Raw genomic sequence first — 25,977 nt, 5'->3', positions numbered from 1 at the left:
TTCATTCGAAGCTGCATTACGAGTTCGCTCTCTCATACATCGCCGTGCTCGTCCGCTCGGTTACACCGACGCTCAACGCAGGAACGGGCGCCTAAGAGCTACGCTCCAAAAAAAAAAAAAACTTTCTTAGCTGGTGTCAGAATTTTTTGACGCTGCTATGAAGCCGTATTACATGCTTTACTTCATTTTCATTTTACTACCTTAAAGTTCCGGGTATTACATAAGGGTTGGCTACATACATACACAAGAAAAGCAAGTGTTACGGTGAAATACAAGTTTGAACAGTTTACCCAAATTCTTAACAACATGTGATGGCATCGATATTGACGGGTAGGTCGTTACAGCCCCTGGCAACACGAGGAAAAAATGAAGCTTGAATGGTGGCAGTTCGTGTGCGAGGACGCGCAGCTTGGCGTTGATGGATGGTGCGCTGTGACATGTGCGAAGATGATGGCGTGACGTAATGTGAGCGGCTTAGCGAGCTGTAAAAGAATGTTATAAAGAGAGCGCGTGGCAATACGACGACGAAAAGCAAGAGATGTCAAGCTAGATTCTGCCTTTAAGACTGACATGCTGATCTTGTATGAATATGACGAATTGATGAATCTGGTCACACGATTCTGAACTGATTCGAGTGCATTGATTAGATATGTTTGGTGAGGATCCCAGATGGCGGTGGCATATTCCAGTTGTCATCTGACAAATGAGTTGTATGCGAGTAGTTTGACGTGCTGCGGAGCATGACGAAGGTGACGTTTCATGAATCCTAGCGTCCTTTTCGCTAACGAAATCACGTTAGTCGCATGCGCATAGCAACCAGAGTCCTTCCATGGAAGGACTCTGGTTACGCTTAAGTACTTATACGCTAGAACAGATCTTACTGGGACGTTTGTGATTGTGCAAGAGATAGGTACGTGGGAAACTGAAATAAATTTGCACTTGTTAGGGTTCAAGGCCATTTGCCAACGGTTGCACCAGTTTTGCACGTTATTAAGGTCATTCTGGAGAGATGCATGGTCAGAGATGTCAGTCACAGTAGGATAAATCACACAGTCGTCAGCGAACATGAGATCAGGAGTAGATACATGCAGCGGAAGATCGTTAATGTATATTAGGGAAAGAAGCGGTCACAAGATTGAACCTTTAGGGGCCCCTGAAGGTATAGGGAGGGGTTTGAAGGCGTAGTTATTAACAAGGACGAACGTGGAACGATTAGTCGTAAATAATTTTATCCATTGTACTACGTCAGGATCTAAGTTCAATTGGGATAATTTAATTAGTAAGCTCTAGAAAAGTCTAAAAAGATGGCATCGGTTTGAACGTTGTTATCAAGGTTAACTTGCAGATCATGAAAATAGCTAGTTGTGTTTCGCATAAAAGCTCCTCATGGAAATGGTGTTGAGAAGAATGAAATAAGTTTACCGAGCCTAAACCGTTGATTGTATGCTAGTATATGATATGTTCCATGATTGTGCGAGCGACATTAGCTAAGGAAATGGGACGGTAGTTAATGAGCGAGTTACCAGCTTTGAAGACTGGAACGACCATTCCCACTTTCCAGTCACATTGTAAGGCAGTTGTGTAGGCACCGGGCGGCAGTCGTAAGGCGCCAGCGGCGCGTGAGCGACGTGCTAGTGTTCTTGTATATGCTCTCGCAGGGAGCAGAGTTGGGCATAACTTTTCCGGCGCCGCTCGCACCGCTATTCGCCGAACACTATCACGTGGTGCAAAATGACGTCAAATGCTCATCTGCGCCGCTGCGAAGCCAACTTTACGGCCGCGACGCCGACTCGTCGTTTCCGTTAGTGCCATCGACATTGCAATCAGCGGACCATCGAGCGTGCGTTGCATTCATCGGCTCCGTGTGGCAGGTACGATATTATACGATATTAGGTCAAGGGCCTCGATGAAGTGATACAAAACACATCATATTGACACTTATTGAAAAAAAAAGTATTCACTCCAACCAATAATTTACTTGAAACCCAACGTTTCGGGACCAGCTCGGTTCCTTCTTCAGGGGTGACTAAAATGTGGGCCAGCAGCAGCATGGGGCGGCCTACGGTCTCCCTTTGTTAGCACGTGGCGCAGTCCACTAACGTACGTGGAGGGGAGCGTTCCTGGCATCCTATTCCTTGTCGTATATGAATTACAACCTTTACAATGATTACAATATTTTACAATTGTTACGGACCACCACGCCTTATGCTGGCTCTCCACGCTCAAGAACTTGACCGGGCGCTTGGGTCGCTAGATTCTCCGCTTGCCAGCGCATGACTTTGGCATTATTCAGAAGTACCAAGACGCTGACGCTCTTTCTCGTTGACCGCTTCCTGCGCACCTGCTCGACATCTCGGCAACTCCATCACATAGCAGCTCCTCGGATGTGACTTTTACGCGGGTTTCCTCCCTAGCCTCAATAGACCGCCTTTCTCCGGAGGATGATCTCACTTTCGTATCTCGCCAATGGGCTGTCCTGTATTGTCGGCGTATGATAAACTACCTCTCTGACGCGCCTCGCCCACCTAACGCGCGCCTTCGACGCCAACTCGCACAATTCAAGCTAAACAATCGCGTGCTGTGTTGGCGCATTATGTACGTTTGTGCGTGTGTTTATATATGTTCGCGTATATATTGTTGCGATTCACAAGCAGCAGGAACTGATAAAAAGGGCAGGACACTTTAATTGCAAGCCAACTGAAATACGATCGCGCGGGGACCTCTTCATCTTTTCCGCAATGCGCGAGATCTTCGCCTTTCTCTACGTGCCGCGTACTGGATGTGGCATTTGCCTCCTTCCAGAGAGAGCATCGTCACGATGCTCACCTAGTGGCAGGAAGATGTGTCAGACGAGGTGGGGGCACTTCAATCCGAACGCTTCACGCGCACAATGTGCACGACTTCTGGTGGACGCTGCCTCGCCCTGGAGGAAGCAGGACTGTCAGAGATAACCTCATAGTTCAGATCGCTGAGGCGCCGTAAAACCTTGTACGGACCAAAGTAGCGCCTGAGTTGCTGTTCTGAAAGCCCTCGCCTACGGATGGGACTTTGTCGCCTGGCTGATATGTCATGTAGCGGCGCCGTAGGTTATAGCGTAGAGCGTCGTAGTCTTGTTGTCGGGCGATTCTGACGCGGGCGAGTTGTCTCGCTTCTTCAGCACATTGAGCGAGAGCTTCAGCGTCCGTGCCTATATCACCGCAGTCATGTGGCGACATCGCATCGAGCATCGTCGTCACTTCACGGCCATGAAGAAGGCTAAATGGTGTCTTTCGCGTTGTTTCCTGTTGAGCAGTGTTGTAAGCGAATGCGATGTATGCTAGAACGTCATCCCAATTTTTGTGCTCCATGTCTACGTACATACTCAGCATATCGGCGATAGTCTTGTTCAAGCATTCTATTAGGCCGTTCGTTTGCGGGTGATAGGCTGTGGTGTTTCGGTGAGCCGTGCCACTGAGGCTAAGCGCTGCCTTTAGAAGTGTAGCCGTTATTACTCGGCTACACCGTAGCCGGCGTTACTCTATCCGTTATTATCACCGCTGGTGCACCGTGCCTCAAAACCACGTTTTCAATAAAGAATCGCGCTGCTTCGACTGTGGTTCCACTTGTAAGGGTCTTGGTCTCTGCATAGTGTGTCAGGTAATCGGTGGCAAATATTACCCACTTATTGCCAGTATTGGAAGTCGGGAATGGTCCGAGAAGGTCCATCCCGATTTGGGAAAATGGGGTCGTGGGCACTTAGACTGGTTGTAGTAGCCCAGCTGGTTTCATATATGGTGGTTTGCGTCGCTGACAATGGAGGCACATGCACACGTAATGTTTCACAAATGTGGCAATCCTTGGCCAGTAATATTTCTCTTCGACTCGGGCCAGTGTTCGCGTGTAGCCGAGGTGGCCAGATGTCAGTTCATCGTTGCAGGCTTGCAAGACCTCATGACGGAGGCACGTTGGGACGACAAGCAGGCGACTGCTTCCGCTTGCAGACAAGTTCTTCTTGTAAAGAACATCATTGCGGAAGCAGAATGATGGCAAGCTCCTTGCAAATGTTTTGGGCCCGCTTGTAATCCGGCCTTCTAAAAATTCAATGAGCGGAATCAGTTCGCTCTCCTCCCGCTGCTGAGGAGTAATCCTGGCCGTGTCTAGCACATCTATAAAAGCCATGTCTTCGTCATCCTCTGTGACTTCCTGCTCAATCGGTGACCTTGAAAGGCAGTCGGCGTCGAAGTGCTTTCGTCCGGACTTGTACACCACTGTCATATCGAATTCTTGAAGCCTTAGGCTGCAACGCCCTAGTCGACTGGACGGATCCTTCAAGTTTGTCAGCCAGCAAAGTGAGTGATGATCGCTGACAACGCTGAAGGAACGGCCATAGAGATACGGACGAAACTTCATAACTGCACATACCACCACAAGGCATTCCTTTTCTGTGGTTGACTAATTACACTCAGCACGTGAGAGCGTCCTACTTGCATATGCAATGACTCTCTCGGCTGGGTCTTGCCACTGCGCGAGCACAGCGCCTAGACCTACGTTGCTAGCGTCCGTATGAATCATGGTAGGAGCGTCCTCGTCAAAGCGAGCCAGTACAGGACGTGTTTGCAGGCGCTGTCGGAGATATTTAAACGCTGCTTCTTCTTCTTCGCCCTATACGAAGGCAACATCATCTCTTGTAAGGTGCGCTAACGGTGAAGCTATATGTGAAAAATCGGCTATAAATCTTCGGTAATACGAGCAGAGACCTAGGAAACGCCTCACTGCCTTCTTATCCGTTGGCGTTGGAAACTTTGCGACGGCCGTGATCTTGTCGGTGTCAGGGCGGACGCCTTGATGACTCGCAACATGACCTAAATACTGGAGTTCCTCGAAACCAAAGTGACACTTTTCTGCTTTCAGTGTTAAGCCGGTGGACCGGATCGTTTGTAGAACTGTCAGCAGCCGTCTCAGGTGTTCCTCGAACGTTTCCGAAAAAACTATGACGTCGTCGAGGTATACTAGGCATGTCTGCCACTTCAGGCCTTGAAGAACCATATCCATGTGCTGCTGAAAAGTTGCTTCAGCTGAGCATAAACCGAAAGGCAGCACCTTGAATTCGTAAAGCTTATCAGACGTTACGAAAGCAATCTTTTCTCTGTCTCTCTTGTCAACCTCGATTTGCCAATAGCCACTTCTGAGGTCCATCGATGAGAAGTAGCGGGCATGCCTCAGCCTGCCGAGAGAATCGTCGATAAGCGGTAATGAGTATATGTCTTTCTTTGTCACCCAGTTCAACTTACGGTAGTCGACACAAAAACGTAGACTGCTGTCTTTCTTTTTGACCATCGCCACCGGTGGTGCCGATGGGCTTTTCGATGGTTGGATAACGTCGTCGTCGAGCATTTTCTTCGCTTGCTCTCGTATCGCTTCGCGTTCTTTTGGTGCTACACGGTACGGGTTTTGTCGGATTGGTCTCGCTGTCTCCTCCGTGATCCGGTGCTTCGTCAGTGGCGTCTGACCAACTCTGGATGTCTACAAGAAGCAATCGCGAAACTGATGAAGCAAGTCGACTAGGCGCTGCCTTTCCGCTGGTGATAAGCTCGCGCTCACGTCCAGAACAGGTAGTGGTGCCGAAGCGTCGTGCTCTCCTTGTTGTAATGCAAAGCATTCGCCAAATTCCGAAATCTCGTCGAGGTAAGCAACTGCTGCGCCTTGTGCAATGTGTCGTCGTAGCGTGCTGAAGTTTGTCGGCAGTAGTTCTGTTTCCGCATGATTACTTCGCCGAGACTTCTGGGCGTGGCAATACCTTGAGTGAGCAAAAGCGCAATTATCTGCTCGGCAATACCTTCCCCATGGTACTCTGTGCCGCACTTGACGGAAACAAGACGGCAAGATAACGGTGGTATGGTCACTTCGTCTATGATGCGCAAAGACTTGCGTTGTAGTTCCACACTTTCAACCCCAGAAAAGGTTAGTATACCTTGCGGTATGTTGATGACGGCGCCGTAGAAGACCATACCTAAGATTACATCTTTGCAGCAGTCGGGGAGAATAACCAAATTTGCGACGAATGACGAATCCCCTATGTTGACCCTTTCAGTACACTTGCCAGTCGGTGTCAGTAGCTGGCCTCCAGCACCTCCAATGTGCGGCCCTGACCATTCCATTTTCACTTTGCGAAGTCTGTCCACCAGTTTTTCAGTTACAATTGAAAAGCCTACGCCAGTGTCTACTAGCGCCGTCACGTCGTGGCCGTCAATTGATACAGTAACATCGGCGCTAACAATCTCGTCTGTCGTCAAATCATCCGGGTGCATCGGCTTCTCGTTCGACGGCAATGGTGGATTTTCGGCACTTCAACGTGTGACAACCTTCGCCCCTGAGGTCGCGGCCTTCAATTTCCCCGGCGTGGGCTGGGAGATCGCCCTCGGGCCACGTAGGTGGAACTGCGTCTTGCAGCTGGACCACGATGTCCCGGAGAAGGGGAGTGCGACCGGTAACCGGGAGAATCGGCTTGCCAGATGGTCGAATTGGTGTCGATGTTCACTCCGCTACCATCAAAAGCACGACGAGAAGCAGTGTATGGGAACGCTTGGTACCCTACGATGCGATAAAGGCAATGACGGCAGTTGTGGCCTGCCTCCCCACAGTGGAAGTACAAGAGCCTGTAGTCAGCTGTGCGCCAAATGTCGGTTCTGCGAAGCGGTGGTCGCGTCGGTTGTTCCCTATGGTAACAAGGTGATGCCGGTGCTGATTGCTGGTGATACTGCGGCGTCGGCATCGAAAGGGGCGGTCGACGGACAACATCTGCGTAGCTGGGCTGCCACGTCTGGGAATGCGACTGTGGTGTCGGCCTCGGGGTTAGTAGTCGACGGACAACATCTGCGTAGCTGGGCCACGTCTGGGAATTGGGCTCGGGAGCCGCAAACGCTTCCTTTATTTCTTGGCGCACAACTTCAGCCACCGACGCAGCTGTGCATTCATTTGGCATGGGAGTGAGCTTCTTAATTTCTTCCTGAACAATTTCACGTATCAGACGGCGCAAAGAACCCTCGTCTGTGAGCGTCACTGCTGCGGCGCTTTCCGGTCCAGTGCTGCTCAGGTGATCATACTGGCGGCTGCGTAGGTGTAACGCGCGCTCTATGGCCGTTGATTCTTTAATAAATTCATCGACGCTCGTCGGCGGGTTCCGCACAAGACCGGTAAAGAGCTGCTGCTTTAGGCCACGCATGAGGTGGCTGAGTTTTCTTGCCTCGGGCATATCGGGGCCTGCACAATAACAAAGACGAGCCATGTCCTCAGCGAACATGGCAACAGTTTCATTCGGCTTTTGAATCCGTGATTCGAGAAGACGCTGTGCGTGGTCTCGCCTTTCGGTGCTCCCGAATGTATGAAGGAACTGGCGGCGGAACTCATCCCTGCTTGGCCAGATTCCCTCGCGATTTACGAACCAGGTGCGGGCTCCGTCTTCAAGAGAGAAATACACATGGGGTAGCTTGTGTCCAGCATTCCACTCATTATACTTGGCTACGCGCTCGTATTCCTCGAGCCAGCCTTCTGCATCCTCGTAGGCATCGCCGTGGGAGCTCACGGGAGATCGAGGAGTCAAAAGAGTCACCTGTGCAGAGCCTGGGTCTGCCATGGCTTGGACACTCGTGGTAACAGGCAGACTTCCTGGTAAGGGACCAAATTCTGGGCTTAGGCCTAGCAGGCGACGGCTGGCGCGGTGAACGGGTGTTTCGACACGCAGAAAACGTCCTGGGCTTGATGTGGGGCTGTTGACAGGCGTCCCAAACATCGACCCTGCGCCTCCACCAGTGTCACGATTCACAAGCAGCAGGAACTGATAAAAAGGGCAGGGCACTTTAATTGCAGGCCAACTGAAAAACAATCGCGCGGGGACCTCTTCTTCTCATCCACAATGCGCGAGATCTTGATCTACGTGCCGCGTACTGGATGTGGCAATATGTATATACAAACAACCTTTCGGGGTTTTAGAACCCTACTCCTTACCGGCTACGCCAATGGTTCGATCGTAGCCTGTATTAAAAAGTACCATCGTGACTAGCAGACAAAAAAGCAAATGAACACCGCGTGGTATTTGCCTCCTGCGTGCGCGAGGACTGACTTCACTGCATATCAGGAACATACTGGCGGACCTATGCGCCACTCTGCTCCCTGAGGGAGCATATGCAGGGACACTAAGACGTGATAGAGTTACTGTATATGCTACCAAAGGCTACCTGTGGTAGCATATACACTAACTGTACGACGTGCTGGCGAACAGCGCCGCGAAGGGCAGAAGTCAGAGCACTGGCATGTGAAGCAGTCGACGGGACGAAGGCGGTCACGGCGCTTCCATTGATTTCGCACTGCGGGTTTTAAGGTTTGACGTACTGGAAAACGTATTTTCTTGTGTCTGCTTTTGAGAAAGGTTGCTGCATGCAAGGGGCAGGCCACATTCATGGCACCAGGTAATATACAAAGTAGGAAAAGAGTGCAAATTGCGATGCGAATGCACCCCGCCAACAGAGCTCACCGCGTTTAGGTAAGACGTAGAGCTCCAGAATTTATGTTCTATATCTTATTTTGCTGTGTAGGTTAACATTGTCGCGTACTTAATCATGTAAATAGGGGAAGGGCTAGAAAAAAATTCACAGGTGATGTATGCAAAAATGTGTAAAATGCATGCCACTGGGTATGTATGTATCCATGGGGCCGCTGGGTGTGTGCCACTGGTTATATGCCCTAGGGACCAGCGGGCATCTTTTTTTTTTATTGATATGATATAAGGAGATGTTGGCGCACAATTTAAGGCGCCGGCTACTCCTCATCTCTTGAGTGGTTCCGTCACACATCGTACAAGGTTCAAGGTTACATATCAAATAGTCTTTTCACACAAGCACCATGACTTACCACGCAGCGTTTCCACAGGAACACTATGACGTAAGCAACACAGGGTACATACAAAATACAATGTATATGTCTCCACACTTATGTAGATGAAAGTCTCAAAAGTACAAAAGATATTTTCGCCTAATAACACATTGTCTAGTCAGCGGGTGGTACATACATCATGTAAATGCATTATCACATACAGTCACAACAGAACAGTCAACATAACATAATTCACAAACAGATGGATATACACAGTGACAATGAAATGAAGAGAATAATGAAAGCGCTAATAACTTCCAGCAATGCCGCTGTCTTCAAGAAAACTCTTTAGTGCTTTTGAAGCACTCTTCTGCAAGGCCGTTGTTGGCCAAGGGCCCAAAATTTTCCTTAAACTGAAAGGTCTGCGGTCTAATTTAATTAGCGCTGATTTAAGTCGGCTTCTTGGTGTATCGTGATGTGGGCAATCTAGAAGGAGGTGATATATATCTTCGTCTACAAATCCACAATCACATTCGGGGGTTTCCGCACGGCCAATTCTGTGTAAGAAATGCTTTGTGTAGGCAGTGCCTAGCCTTAATCGATGAATAAGGGTTTCCATAGTTCTATCTAATGACAATGAAAATTTGAATTCAATAAATGGATCAATATGGTATAAGTCCGAGCTCTTAGAATTCTGGTCAAACCAAGTGTTTCTAGACATTTTGAGAGACGTTGTCCTTATAATGCAGCGCAATTCATCCTTTGATATTGGGAGCGGAGATGTATCATCTTTGAGGTGTGCTTGTCGTGCTGCTTCATCGGCTGCTGTGTTGTCAGGAATGTCACAATGCCCTGGTATCCACTGGAATGCTATTGCATGTTTCGCTTCGCTTGCCTCTGTGAGGTTTTTAAGTGTTTCATATATTATACTGTCACTGAATGTTTTCCCCTTTGTGTTGCAGAGTGATGTTAGAGCCGCCTGTGAATCACTGAAAATTACCCATTTTTGCGCATCTCTTACTGACGATATAAATTTTATCGCACCTAGGATTGCGAACAGTTCAGCCGTTGTAGACGAAGTCGCATGAGTTAACTTAAATGATTCTTGTTTGTTGAGGTGTGGTATAACGAATAATGAAGTTGAAGAGGTTGCTGTACTGGAGCTATCTGTATAGACGTGTGTGTATCCTGAATACCGCATATATATCTGGTACAGCGCTAGTTGTTGAGCAGCTCGAATGAACATGTCTCTTTTGCTGAATATCCCATCTACTGACAATTCGATTTTTGGAACTGTAAGCAGCCATGGAGGATATTCGATGTCTGAGTTCCAAAATTTATTTCTTGGCAATATGTGAAGATTTTCTTGAATTTCTATATGAACATAACTTCTATCTCGTTTCATTATGTCTAGAGCCAATGGGTGGTTTTTATGCTGGGTTTGAAGACGGAAATAATGCCGGCATGTTTCTGTAGTTCGCATAACTGGAAATGGTGATTGGCGAGCCTCAGCTATTACAAGAGAACTAGAAGTCGCTCGTTGAACTCCTAGACATAGGCGTAGTCCTCTAGCTAAATGTCTTTGAAGTCGCTCTTCTGAAGTGTGGGAAAGTCCGTGTAAGATGGGCGCGGAATACGCAACTTTTTGTCGTATTAATGCATTGTAAACAGTCAGCATGGACGATACTGATCCGCCCCATGATGTGGCTGCAAGTCTGCGAAGTACAGTCACTACGGCATTGACCTCGTTTTCGAGTTTCTTTATATGGGGTGCCCAGGATAGCTGCCTATCAAGTATTATGCATAGAAATCGATGCTGTTTGACAATCATTAGAGGGTGTCCTTCCAGATTAAGAGTGAAATTTTTTTAACTGCCTTCGAGTGAAGGGCAATACAGCTGTCTTTGCGTGGGATAGTACCATTCCTCTCTCTCTCAAAAATTTGTTGATTATATTTATGCCCTCTTGCAATGCCATTTCAAGTAGTTGAGCATTAGACCCAGATGTCCAAATACACACATCATCTGCATACAGTGAAAATTTTAATTGTGATGGCAGCCTTCTTGGTAAATCAGCCATGACGCAGTTAAAAAGGAAGGGGCTGAGTACGCTTCCCTGTGGTACTCCCTGTTTGACAACATGTTCAGCACTCTTTCCTTCACCCGTCTGAACAAAGATTTTGCGACCTGATAGAAATTCAGAAATCCATCGCAAGGACCTGCCAGACAGTCCAAGTTCCAACATGCTTCGCAAAACATGAACGTGACTAACAGTGTGAAATGCCCTCTTGATGTCTAGGAATACTGCTATAGTCATGTTCCCACGTGCACGCTCGTGCTCCACACAGGTTACTATATCTAATATTGCATCCATTGTGCATCTATGTTTTCTAAAACCTACTAAGTAGTTGGACAGCACATTCGTTTCATTACACCACCATTGAAGTCGCGCGTCAATCATTTTCTCCATTACTTTGCATAAACAACTTGTCAAACTAACAGGGCGGAAGGATTCAAGGCACAAGGGCGTCTTACCAGGTTTTAAGATTGGTATGATTCGAGCGACTTTCCAAGAGTCAGGTACAGTTTCCTCTATCCATAAGTTATTATAGATGTCTAAGAGAGCATTTGTACCTGTCGGTCCGAGGTTTCTTAGCATATTTTACGTAATGCCGTCCGGCCCAGCAGCGGACTTTTGGCGACATGATGCAATTGCACTTTGAAGCTCGCTTAATGTGAAAGTATGATCTAATTGAGGATGTTGGGCCCAGTAGCAAGCAGTAATTTTGCGCTTAGCCAACACTTCTGAAATATCAAACTCTGCCCATTGCGATAAGAAAGCAGGGGTGCTATGCAGGATGCGCCGAGTTTCTCGTTCACCCGAGTTTTACCCGAGTTTGCTCGACGGCAGTCAGTGAACGGAGATAGCGCGGAACGCGCCGAAGGTGGAGGCACAAGAATATGTAGAAAAAAGCCGCGTATGACAACATGAGCGCACCCTGCGCTGCACGCTGCTTCCACGTTTCAAGCGCAGAAGGCTGCAAAACGAAACGCGCCAGCGCCGCGTATTGTTATCAACGGATTATCGCAACTTAGCGATACCGTGACTGTCCCGCTGTCTGTCTGCACCCTTGCCGTGAGCCGCTTGCCACGCCTTTCCGGGGCGCGTCAAGGGCGTGCCTCATCTTTCGCGCACTGTCTTTCTATTCTGCATCGAATGCGGACAGGGTACATGCGGCGCATTCTTGCACCTACACTTTCACTCAAACGAATACGTTAAAATACAACAAATAAAATAACAAACATTTTTATTTCTTTAGGTACCTGTTTTTCGTTTTCAACGCTAGAAATTTGTGATGACAAACGGGGATCGAGCAAATTATTAAATTTTGCACTTCTTGCCGCGAGTGGCGACAGGGAGGCGAAAGCTTAGAAGCGGTACATTGAAGCGGGTCGCACGCACGAGGGCGTTCATACGGTGATAAGTCTAAGGTCCCTCTATAATTTTCAAGGTAGCGCCATCTGCCGCGCGCGCCACCTAGGAAGCTCCTGTAGCAGACGGCGCCCACGCTAAACCGCGGCATTCGTGAGGTGAAAAAATATCTGCATACGCGCGGAAATAAAGCCTTCTGGTGCCTGACTGTGGCGAAAAACGAAAGAAGGACCCGAACTGCTAAATTTAGTCCTTTAATTTCAAATAAGTGCTCCAAGAAAATAGCTCAAGAGAGCGTAATGAGGGCTTGATCGCCTCGATTCCGCGTGTTTACATTTCGTTCGTTTGCGCTCAATCACCGCGCGAGCCTTGGTGATTGCTTACGCTTAATCCCGTATGCTCTGCGAAATCTTTTGCATGTAAGTGTGCTGCGTACACATAGTGGTTGCTTTGAACGAAGGAGTCGTGTAAAAATGAAGGCTGACAGTCGCTTGGACCTGAAAACTTTCGACATAACGTCGCTCAAACGTGCGATTCTCAAAGCGCGCGACCCTCACGGCAACTAAACAACATCCTGTGTGTTTGTGGAAACGAGTGCGCCAACAGTCTTCTTGTCGCTGAGTGTGTCTGTCGTGTAGCGATTACACGACGACTGCTGTGTCTTGTGGTTCAATGCTACGAGCCAGTGCAACTGTCGAGACATGATGAAGAGGTGGTATGGATCGTGTCAGCGTGTCTCCTCGATCGTGTTCGGGGCGCCAGCGCGATCTGATCTCGCGGCACACCAACATCGAGCGTAGTGTGTGCGCGTGTGTGAATGTGGTTGACTGTTCTCGTGAACCGTGCGACGTCACCGCGTAAACTCGAATCATGACGCGCATTGTTGTGTTTATCCCTTTTCGCCTCCGTGCACCGCTAAATCCCCGTAAGAATTAGAGGGCCCTTATACGAAACGCACGCGGATTGACCCAGCTATTACTGCACTGTGTTTTGCTGGCAATCCGCGTATCGCTTGTGGCGTTTTTCTTATGTTCATTTGCAGTTGTGTGTTTTTCATCAGTAAAATGGCATTGCCGATTACTGAAACATCTTCGAGTGTAAGGGAAACTTGGAAGGAACGAGCTCGCAGCTGTATGTAATGTACTTTGATATACTGTATTACGCTTTATTATTTGACGGCCAGTAGCTGTGGCTATGCAGTATTCGTTTTTAAAAACAGAGTAATGCAGGCACTTAGCAATATATTTATTCACATATGCAATGCCCAAAATACGATTAGGATATTGGAAATTACATTTTGGAGATGTTGCAAAGCGCAGTTAACAACGCGCGCACAAACACAGGAAAGTGTAAAAGTAGAATTCGCTGCTGAATTTTATTTTTTATCGCACGTAACGCAATGCGGATATTTGTCAGCGAGTTAATGCGTTTCTGCCCCACTATTTACTTGCATGCTAGGTCATACTGCACTTGCTAAGTCAACGGGCTCGTAATGCACTAAAATCAGTAATCTCCACAAACTTCGGCCGTCAACATTCATGCGCGCGAATGAAATAATACTGCAGCTCTGCACACACAGGTGTATACTTTCTCTCGCATCTTCGTATCGCTCTTCGTTACTTTCCTCGCATAGTCGTGCAGTTACCGACGGTTCAGTCTTTCCGTCCATATCTATGCAACCAGAATTACCTTCTGGTTAGGTTTTGTTTGCTGCGCGGGATGCAAAATAACTTCTTGTCGTCCTCCGTCTGATCTCGGCACCCATCCGCACAGCAACAAGGTATTTCGGTCCTTCGCATCCTAGGTCATGCCGATCTATTCAGCGGGCTCACAGCGAACTAAAATAAATAATCTCCACAAACTTCGGCCCTCAACATTCATGCACGCGAGTGAAATACTATCACCGCTCGACACACGCACGTGTATACTTTCTATGGCACCTTTGTATCGTTGTATGTTACATGCCTGTTACATGCCGTTACATGCCGTTCTATGTTACATGCCGTGCAATTCTGTGTAACCATACTTTTCGTCTGGTTAGGTTCTGGTTGCCGCGCGCGATGCAAAATAACTTCTTACCATCCTTCGTCTGGTTTCGGCACCCAACCGCACAGCAACAAGGCATTTCGGACCTCCCGGAACTAAATTATCGCAGCAATGTACAAAGCACAACAGGCGAAACGCGCGCTCTTCGCCCGGCGCGCAGGAACTTTCATGGCGGGAAAGGGGCGGAGCAAGGTCACATGTCACCGATCAGCCTATCGCAGGCGTTGTCGGCTGGATCAAAGCCTGGCGGTACTTTTCAATGATTGAGGGATTTTAGATAAGTCGCCTAGGGGCGCTGCAGTGCTATTCGCAATAAAGTCGGTCTTCATCCATGAAGGGTCATGGCCACCCTTTCTCTATTAGGGGAATAGAAACGCAGCGCCGCGGTACGGCTGTTCATCGCAGGCGCTTCACTAGGCAATTAAGGCCCCCGCTGTACCAACTAAAAACGACATAACAGCTGTCGCTGCCAAATGGCGGTATGTTATTTTTGAGTGCGTAGTGACGCAGTTCAGTGAAAATGTACCTGTTTATCTTTGTGCGCGAAGCCTCTGCGATACATTGCGAAAAGTGCGTGCTGCCCCAGCGACGCAATTCATCGCTTGTCATCGCTTGCCCAGTGAAGGCGCCTCTGAGCGCATGTACGCAGTATACGAGTGTGTTGTGTAGTTGAAGGTGCTTGCGGATTACGTCTGCTGGAGCCAGCAGCGATCGCAGATGGATATCGTAACGACACCGCAGCACTCGCATTTTGGCAGGTGAGGGCTCTTGTGTGCAGTTATGAAATCAGATTTCGAACGGAGAGAGGTGTTGGAACTGTTGAGTGCGCAGTGCTTGTGATGAAGAAATGCCATGGCACTGGGTCTAGAAGAGCGAGCGATTCTCGGACGCTGATCGTGTTTACGACGCTGTGGCTCCGTTTCATCGCCGATGACAGAGCAGCCATCTCAGACGACTGCACTCCTCAGCATCGTCGTCCCCCTCGACGCATCGACGCCTTGCAAGCAGCTACAGTGACGTGCCGATAATTATTTACTGTGCGCTACGCGCCACAATGCAGGCAATGAAACCGTGTTGTGCGGCCATCTCAGCCCAAGAAGATGTATGCATGAGCCAGCGACAGTCAACGCTTTGTTATTTGATAGTGGTGCTCAGTACATCACCGATGACAGTGCGCTGTGCGTGTTTTGTGTCGGCGGTCAAGATTGTTGATGCCTCTCAGCTCGACACCGCGTCGCTGTTGCCGGAATATAAGTTGGGCGTGGCCCAACTGTAGTGGGTGCGCGCGCAATAGTTACCTGCCTCGCGCGGGGCGTGACCTCTGGTTTTGATTGACAGGCGAACTCGTGCTAAACTCGTACATCGCGAAACCCCCTCCGAGTTCAACTCGGGAACATGGCGGCAGCAGCAGCAGCCTGTTTCATTGCATCCAGCGGCAGCAAGCGTCAGTATGACTGTCCGGACCCGTTCACCTGCATGACCGACGGAGAGTTTCAGCGTCATTTTCGCCTGTCGAAGACATCAGTGTGCTGGCTGTGTGACGAGCTGGCGAAGACTCTCGTCTGCGGAGACAGCGTGGCGGGCTTCATTCGCTCACCGTTGAAGAGCAAGTCATCTGTGCCCTCCGTTTCTACGGGACTGGGAGTTTTCACGGAAGCGTCGGCGCCGAGCGTTACATTGGACGCCATCAAACTACTGTTAGCAACTGTGTCAGAGATGTGTCTGACGTGCTTATCAATGCTGCAGTGCGTAAGCTGTGGCTAGCTTTCCAGAATACTGCGGCGGAGCGGGCATATATAAAAGGATGCTTCCTTCTTCGTGGGAACATTACGAACGTAGTTGGGTGTGTCGACGGAACGTACGTAGGAATTAAGGCGCCTTCAATGTCAGCGTTACTGTGATGAACAGACTTTTTCGCTGGTTGATCACTTTTTGCCGATTGTTCTAATTGTCTGTCAGGGTGCCTTCCAAATGGCTCACTTTCTTGAGAAAGAGGTTATTTAAGCATAAATAGATAAATGGATATCACAAATTGTGTGAAGTAACCTATGAATCCTAATCTCATGAAGAACTTGGGGTTCTTCATTGGTGAAGTTACTAAGTATGCACAATGCTGAATTTTGGTCATGCGTAATCTATCGGCCGCACTATGAAACAGCGAGGCATTGCACAATTTGTTGCAGCGCGAGATGTGGATGTTGCGCCAAGCCGGTTGTGCCTATGCATTTGTGGTGAAATGAAAATGCATTGAGGATCTTAGTGTGTTGGCTTGCATGAAGCAAATACTTCAGATTGTTTGCTTTGTTCACTGTCGATGCATGTGCCAGAGGTTCAGTGCATCTTCTTTTTTTTGGGGGGGGGGCGGCGTTATTCTGGATGGATAAATTGTATATTTTCGTCTCATAATGGGGCTCTAATTCTTAAGCAGTAGAACAATGCACATCTGATACTTTGCAGAACTCTCTCTACATGAAGATGTCATGAACCACCAAGGCAAAATTACATATTGGGAGAAATGTGGTGCAGATGCCAATTAAAAGTGGGTCTTTAACCCACCATGATAAAAATAAAAATTGCAGAGCAAATAGACCATTTGTACAGCTTTAGAGCAATGATTACACAAAACGTGTCTATGCCCAAACGAGTAAACGCTTGCCGCAATGCCAAAGTAGGCTGAGCGACGTGCAGCATATATTGGCATTGAACATGTCTCGTAAATGTTATTTTTATTGTAAGCCCTCGCTGTCACACCTTTCCCTCCAGCACTCCCTTTACTGAAACGTGGCACTGTCTTTCCATTGGTGTCATGATGATAATGGTAACGGCAGCAGCAAGGCTGGTTAATGCTTGCCTCTTTGATTTCTGTGAGTTCAGTGGTAAAGAATATGGCACGTGCATACATACAGCTGTGCTGCAAAATTTAACATTTGTGATTTTTTGGAGAGCTAATTTGTGTTGCGAAATTTCAAAGATGTGCACCATTGTGGCCTAATAACTAGAGTATTGGTGAGGTTGAAGACGGTGTATTGGTATCGAAGCTTGAAGTTTAATTGCACAACAATTTGACGGGACACAAAGAGAAATACACGCAGCAGAATGCTTTGCTGTGTGTGTTACACTTCTTTGTGTGCCGTTGAATTGTTGTGCGATCCAACTTCAGTTAGAGCATTGGGCTTCTTTGGTGCAGGACCGAGGAAGTGTGAGCTATTCGACAACATGCCAGTGCATTGCCACACAATTATGGAAGTCGGAAGGTTTGCAAACAAACCTTTGCTTTCAAATCCGCCTGCTCATGTAATACAAGCACTGATTGAAAGAACCATCATACAAAAATAATGGTGAAATCAATGGCCTGTGAAAAGTGTAATTCGTATATAGGCACTGTTGACATAATAGGTGCCATACCGGCCTCAATATTGTACTCGACAGAGCAGTTGGTTTCCTATGTGAAGCACAACCTCCCATTACATGCTGTGCAAATAACCAAGGTCGGTTTGTTTTGACGTGCTACACAACATTCAGTGTAATCTGTTTTTGATTCTAAAGAAGTGCCAAACACCACCTCTTTTTCAAGGATGTCATGGGAATATTTGGCGAGACCTTTTCCAGCCCCTCATAATGGAAGTGTGGCCAGCCAGCTTTGCTTGGATGCCTTTATAGATTTCTGCTCCTGATCATTGTGTGCTATCAAGTTGCAGAAGTCTATGCAACTGGTGCAAAGCATTACGTGTTTCTATAGTCGGATACAACTTTAGGAGGCTGCGGAATCTGCACTTTAAGGCAGGTGAACACAAGCCTGCACCAATGGGCACACACTCTAGACTGACATCGTGCCGCCGGACAGACTAATACCTGCTCGTTGGAGAGGGACTATTTCTTTAGACGTGTTAGCAATCAGCTGCTGCGCTTTGGTCATCTGGGTGGGGCCTCTCCTGTCGTCTGAAGTTTTATATGACTGTAAAGGCTGCTGCTTTTCACACAACACAAAAGGACAAAGTGTACAATTACTTGGCCTATGAAATGGATACATCAGAAGTGTGCTATGCAAGGGCTTAAGATGTGTGAAATATGGTACATGCAATTATAAGACAATGTTAAAGAATATGTGGTATCGAACATGCATGTAATGGCACATTTGAATCGGGGAGTGTTGCAGTCATATGCGCAGTCTATAGGTGATAGCATTATTAAGCTCCTGCTGTTTCCTGTCTTCATTGTGAATTACACACACCGTTCATCTTGTGGCTAATCAACACGCACTGTATTCTTGCACATAGAAAGAACAAACAGCACAATGACGTGTATGCTGCATTGGTGTATTTTTTATTTACATGGTCCAAGAGTGGCACAGGTTGTCTTACGTTTCTGCCTATATTGAAGGGACACCAAGTGCATGTTACAAGTCTCCTAATATGCACAGCAGAATGTTTACTGCAATAATTTTATTCATGTTCTTGAATAATAAACAAAATATTAAACTGAAAGCTCCTTTATAAGGTGCCTTCCGTGGGCTCAACAGGAGAGCGGTGAGGGCACCGATACTACTGTTGCAGAGCAGCCCTCTCGACCTCTGCCACACTCTCAAGAGCACGTGCCTGGCGCTCGCCTACTGCCACCAGGCAGTTGAGTGCCTCCAGCAGCAGAATGTTTTGCTGCAAAAAAGTGTATTGGAATGAATCAGCCGCATACAAACCTTTATTTACAAAGAAAAATGCTCGTTACACTATTAGTACTAAGTGCCCTTAACTGTGGAAGCCTCTAGTGTAGTATGCATAATAAAACAATGCGTTGGGACAACGTTGCTTTATTTTTCATAACTGTAGTTTTCTTTTTCAGAGCCAATTGTCATGTTGATTAGTGTGCCAGCAGCTGAGGTGGCACTGCACCTTCACGAGTCTCTACTGTCAGCACCACACACCTATTTTTGTTCGCTGCAAAACAAATGCCTCACCCTACAATCCCGTCTTATACGAGCTGATTGCATCCTATGCCTACAAACATCATATTTTTGTCCCATTACGCAACTTTCTACCATCCTCGGCTGTGGTTCTCTCTCCTTGACATCCATTCTGTCATGCTTATGTAATCACCTGATATGAATTGGCAACAAGTGATCGAATACGTGCATGGCCTGCCTGCCGATTCCTTTCTTTCTTCTTAATCTCAACTAGCATATCATTTGCCATGGTTTGCTACGCCACTGTCTTCCTGCCTTAATGCTATCTCCAACAATTTTTTTTACTTCGCTTTCTGCACAGTCCTTGACATCTCAAGTTTCTTTGTGAACCTCCAGGTTTATGTCCCATATTGCATAACCGGTGGAATGCAATGATTCTAGACGTTTTTCAAGGATATCGGTCACGTGGCGATCACGATTCGGTAATGCCTTCCATGTGCTGTTCAACCCATGAAATTTTTGTATAAGTTTCCTGCTTTATATCAGTACTTGCTATTGATATTTCACTTGGATAAAGATACTCTTCCATAAATTTTCTGGCTTAATGTCACTCATGAATTTCTGTTATCTCACCAAGTTAGTGAAGGTTACCTTCATCTTTTCCGTATTTTCGCGGGCCCACTTGCATGTAAAAGCACGAACACTCATTGGTTCTCACTGCCTTCTTTAAGCTGCTAGACATTCAGTTCGTTACTACGAAAGTGACTTAATCCGTGCACTCTTATTATGCTAAATATGAAACAGTAGAAATATACTTACCTGCAGTTTGTCGATGTCTCCTTCAGTGTGTTGGTAGCGAGATCCATCGTCGGTACCACCTCCTTGTCGCGTCGTCGCTATATAGGATGTCTGCCTTTTGCCTACACTATGTAATGTTCGTGACGCTCGCAGTCACGCAGAGTGGAGGAACTCGGCGCACTCGCAGAAGCAGCACCGGACAAGTTGTTTCTTCAGCACTTCGCCGTGAACAGTAGGTGCGCGTTGCGATCTGTAAAATCGCCGAAGCTATTGGCAGTCTTACCGTGTGCACGGGAAGATTGCCCACGGAGGAACAGAACTATCCAAGAAATAGTGGCCATCGTCGAGCCTGATCACTACGTCGCGCACTGCAAGCTCGTTGTACGGGTTTGTTTACACCGGGCCTCTCTGATGCTTAGCCGCCATGCTTGCCCGTTGAATGGATGTGATGACGCCACTACAGCGTTCCCTCGTGGTATAATGCGAAGCGCACTAAATTACAAATTAGTCTAAGGCGCATTCAGTGCACATCTCGTAGGCTTCAAAAAGGCTTCTAAACCACGTTAAAGTAACTAATAATACTGTACTAAATGCATTTGTTTTACAACTTGCTTCTGTATGTAATGCACTCGGTGGAACGACAAACAAGTGAAAGAAGGCACGACCATGCACCGACGGTATGATCACGTGAGCCCCAGTTTGTCGACCGCCCAGAAGGCAACGCCCAAGGAATGATAGCCAGCCAGAGTGAACCTTGATAAACCAATGAAACTGTAGGCTTGTCGAAAGATAAACTGTGTCTCGGTACCATTCGTGCTTTCATCTTGGGGTGTCGCCAGAGCTCGTGAAGATCCCGAGTTTCGCCAAACTCGACGCATCCTGCATAGCACCCCAGGTCTGGAAATAAGCTCACAAAATTCATCTGCAACTATTATTTCACACGTGTCCCGTGCTACAGCGAGAGCACGAAATGGGAAGCTCTGTGTTACAGGTCCGCTTAAAGAACGAATTACTAGAAAAATTCGTGGGACAGCCGTGTGAGGAGACAGCGTGCCGCAGAAGTCGCGCCAGCGCCGTTTGCCTAGATTTTCCATTCGTCTGCGCATTACATTGTGTATTTTCTGAGCATTTCTGTATGCTTCTAAACTTCCGCTCCGTCGGTAAGCTCTTTCGGATCGGCGTCGGATGGCTCTTAGGTGTTCATATTCTCCGTCAACTGCAGCATAATCTTTTGGAATTGGGACCTTCCTTGTGCATATGTTCATATTGTCCTGCAAAAATTCTGTAAATTTTTCCACTGTTGCATGTTGATTAATTTGATCCGTTAGGCGGTACTGAAAAGCTTGCCAGTTGGTTAGTCTGCTGTAACGCCTGATATCACAGTACATGCTAGGATGGTTAACAAGGATGGGAAAATGATCACTTCCGCGCGTTTCCATATCTGTTGTCCATCCCACACCATTCACTAGATCATGTGAACACAGGGTAACATCTATGCAGCTTGAGTAATTATATCCGGGAAGGAATGTTGGCGACCCATCGTTTAAAACAGTCAAGTTGCATTTATCTATGGCGCACTCTATAACGTTACCCCGTGCATCACAATGATCACTGCCCCAGATGATGTTGTGTGCATTGAAGTCGCCACATATAAATACATTAGAATGAGCTATCTTGAAGATACCCACTAGCGCTTCTACTGAAATGCGGTTTGAAGGTTGTAGATATAGATTAATCACTGTTATACAGAGCTTGCCAAAGGATACTTTACATGCGATGAATTCCGGGAAGTCTGAATCACTGGACTGAATTTGATAAGATGGTAGGTCCTTTCTGACGCACAGGAGCACTCTGCTCACAGCACCTTGACGAGAAGTCTTGTATATCACATAATTTGAGAGGCGAAAGTCGTCATTGATTCCCGCCTCTTGAATACAAAGTATTGGGAAGTTGTATTGCACAAGTAGTTTACGAAAGTCAGCACACTTCCTTCGAAGACTGTTGGCATTCCACTGAAATATGGAGACATTTTTGTAGTGGTTATTCATGTAGTGCCTGCCGCAGTTCGGGCCCGGATTGTTGACACAATAGTGCTTCTAGAGGTAACAAGGCTTTCACTTCTGGTAGGTTGTTTGCTTCCGGCAGAGCAGATAGGATTGCCTTAAGAGCTGCGAAAAGCATTGGCAAAATCAGTTGTGTCACCGATGCTGTGGTATGCTCGCTATTAGCTGGTGTTACTTCTGCAGTAGATGAGTGAGGTCGCTGAGAGGAATGTGTGCGAGTACTGGAGCTTTCTTGTGTATTACTTTCTGCCTGTTGTCGTCTGGGTTTCCGTAGCACTGATGCATAAGACTGGGAACTTGACTGTGATCCTCTTGATTGGTCTCTTGATTGCCCTGTTGGTTGTTCTCTAGAGGAGGAATAGCTTGTTGGTGCTCTTGGCTGTGGTGGTTCCGGTGCCCGCTGAGGTGGGTGATCTGGCACTGGATGAACAATCTCAAGGTTTGGGGCGGGTTCATTGCGTCGCGGTTGTCTTCCATGGATGAGCTCATGTCGACGCATTTGTGCCGCTGCTTTTTTCTGAGGACAGCCTGAGAAGGAGGCGGCATGGTTCCCCGCACAGTTTGCACATTTAGGTTGAAGAACTGACTTGCACTCCTTGTGGTCATGATCCTCTGAGCAAATTTTGCATCGACGTGTGCTACGGCAGGTTTTCGCCATGTGCCCAAATCTCTGGCAATTATAGCAGCGAAGTGCTGGTCCTAGGTATTCCTCGACAGGGTGACTGGTGAAACCCAAGTAAATTCTTCCTGGAATAGGGCGATCGTCTCTGAAAGTCAGAATTATCGTGTGAAGCGGATGTGACTGTACAGCTCCATCTTCTTGGCGGGAATACCTTATCTGTCTGCGTGTCGATATAACTCCTGCGTCTTTCAAGAAGTCTAGGAGTTGTTCGTCTGTATACTGCAGAGGCACATGCTTTACTTTGCCAACGTTTCGCGTGTATGACTCTGGGATGAAGGGCTTGACTTCCAGGCCCCCTACACTTGAGAGCATCAAAAGGCGTTTCGCCGACGCTAAGGAAGCAACGCTGACGCTGGAACTTCCATCTCTGTTCGTCCTGAAAGACTGCCCTTTTTCTTTGGCAGCGGAAACTATTTCGGCAGACACTCGGTTTGGATTTACTTGCCAAAAGGTAGTACCTTCACTTAGGCGAAAGACAACCGGAATGCCTTCGGCTCGCTTTTTCTTGTACGTGACCAAATAAATGGTGCGTCTTCACCCATTTCTTCTTCATCACTTCACTCATAATTCGATGTTGTGTCATCGTACTTGTCTTCTAGGCGAGGCTTCTTGCTCTCGAATTCACCGTCAGCCATTATTCCTGAATTCCCTGAAGCTGATTCCGAGTTGTGGAGAACCAAACGTGCCGGCTTTAGGCTTTATGAAGCTTTGTGACGCTTGCAATACCCCAGGCTTTTCATTACGGCCCGTAGCATCATTCATATGGCTTGTTACGTTTGGACGAGCATAAGGCTCGTGACGATGTTCTCGGCTTCCGACCACCGTAGCGGCAGGGTAATAGCCAGGTTCTCAAAAAAGAAATGTCGTACCTGTAAGGCACCTGGCTCGTTGAACCTTCGCCCGATGTCTTGTTGGTCAATCGTCGTTTATGGTAGCCGTAAATGTCCAAAAAGCAGAAAACTCAGAGCACCGCACAAAAACAGTGACCGAACAGATACACTTCTTCTTCTTCTTCTCCAGCGGACATCTTCCTCTCTTCAATAAACTTTTTTTTTTGACGTCAGTTGGGTTCACTGCAATTATCACGGCAACATTACACCTACACGGTGACGTTCACGTAACGCGGCGAAGGAAGACGAAGACGACGAGTGCTAGGCTCGCTTCCGAACGCCCGTCTGTAATTTTAAGTCTTTTTTAGCAAGTGTAGAGCTCCTTTTTACTCTTTGTGCACCTCTTTCACCGAACGCCGGTCTGGGGGTCACCGTCCTGCGAGAGAAGCACAGCAAGCGGCTCCCGAAGCGCACCGGACCGAAGCAGCGAGGCGAGCCTCCGCCGTCGGCCGCCCTTCGTGATGCTCTGATGGCATCCGTCGCAAGCAATCAGCAATCAGGTCAGCACGTTGCTTCTGTAGACCACGGAGAAGATGAACAAGCAAGGAAAAGGCTACGTGAAGATGACATCGACACAAGAGAATCTGCAGGAGACAACGAAGAGATGGATCAGACAGCCTTCACTGTTGTCTCTTACAAAAAGAAAAGAGCCGCAGGTGTTCCTGTTATATTCAAGCCAACTCAGCCTGACAGCAGCTTATGGAAAGTAAACCCAAATCTTCTGGCTTCTGCGGTCGTGACAACAGCCCAAGAAAAGATACTCAGCCACCGTCTCAACAAGGATGGAAGCCTCATGGTGACAGTGTCTACACTTCCCGCAGCCAATCGTCTCCTCACAGTGACAGATCTATCGGGCATTCCTGTAGAAGCTCGAGTTCCATACTCCTACTCTGCCACGTACGGGAGGATACAGGACGTTCCTGTTGAGTACTCAGATGACAACCTCAAGGAGTATTTGAGCGAACAAGGCGTCATATCTGCTAAAAGGCAAGTTTTCTACGTCCCTAACGAAGATGGCGTAGTAACGGAAACCCGAAGACGCTCGGTCATCCTGGAATTCGCTAAGGACGCCCCTTTACCAAACCGAGTGTCGCTTGGATTCTGCAGTTATCCCGTGACGGAATACATGGGGTCTGCTACTCAATGTTTCAGATGTCAAAGACACGGACATATAGCGAAATATTGTAAAGGCCCCATCCGCTGCAAGATATGCGCTGGTCCACATACGCATAAGGAGTGCACGTCACGTTCCCAGCCTCGGTGTGCAAACTGTGGAGCTGAGCATGCTGCGTCATACGGAGGGTGTCCTAAAAAGAAATCAGCCACTCTTGCACGGACTATGGAGCAAATCCAAGGAAAAGTACGGAAACGACGAGAACCCCCACCGAATCCGGATGTGATGTATACATCTATAAACCAAAAGCACCACGACACGGTGCAGCGCAGCGACACGACTTTGAAAAAGTCCTACGCCTCAGTCGTGAAAGAAAACCAGCAAAGGCCTTCAACTGCAACGAATCCATCAATGCCCTCAAGTGATATAACCTCAACCCCACGACAGCAACAAGTGTCCTCAAGGTCACAGCAGAAGAACAGGAAGAACCAAGAAAGGTCGTTAGATGGTAGCACTGCAAATGAGATATCAAGTGTGCTGATTCCCATGATGTTCGCCGCACTCAAGGCTATTCTCCGTGCCAGCCCATCGTTTAAGAGCATCCCTGAAGTAGAGGCCATCCTGGCTTTGGAACCGCTAGTGTCGTCTTCTTTCACGGCGCAAAGCCGTGATTCTTCACAGTAGCAACGATGGCTTCGCCAACAATCGTCTCACAAGCGGTGTCCACCAACAAACACTTCCGCACATGTACTATATTCCAGTGGAACGCTCGCGGATTGCGCTCGAAGTTAGCAGACTTTAGGCATCTTACGCGAGTGTACCGATTCCCTTTTTTAGTCATTTCCGAGTCTCGCGTCGACGAGCACTTTAGGATAAAGGGGTATTATTTTCATCATTCAAGGCGACAAAATGGAATTAGCCGACTGCTCGTTGGATTTCGCAACGACATACCTGCCTCTGCGATTGACGTAACACCACATGACAAGAACGAATATATTTGCGCAACCACAGTGATTGCATCCAAAGTGTTTACCCTAATCGGCGTCTACTTGGAACCAGGATCACCTTTCGACGTGACCAGATTGGAAAACTTGTTGACAAACACTCAGTCGCCACATATTATTTGTGGCGATTTCAACGCACATAATGAGATCTGGGGCAGTTCACATACATGTGGTCGGGGTGCCAAGCTGGCGAAGCTTTTTGAAA

The 25,977-nt window shown here is 47.7% G+C and overlaps 1 protein-coding gene across 1 annotated transcript in view; it reads left to right on the top strand.

Moving 5' to 3' along the window:
- The window catches only part of nompB (intraflagellar transport protein 88-like protein nompB), a 169,529-nt gene that overhangs the window by 32,452 nt on the left and 111,100 nt on the right, over window positions 1–25,977 (top strand). The window lies entirely within an intron of this gene.

The sequence above is a fragment of the Dermacentor albipictus genome, chromosome 5 (genome assembly GCF_038994185.2).
Source record: "Dermacentor albipictus isolate Rhodes 1998 colony chromosome 5, USDA_Dalb.pri_finalv2, whole genome shotgun sequence".
Classification (NCBI taxonomy): Eukaryota; Metazoa; Arthropoda; class Arachnida; order Ixodida; family Ixodidae; genus Dermacentor; species Dermacentor albipictus.
This window is presented reverse-complemented; position numbering and strand designations above follow the sequence as displayed.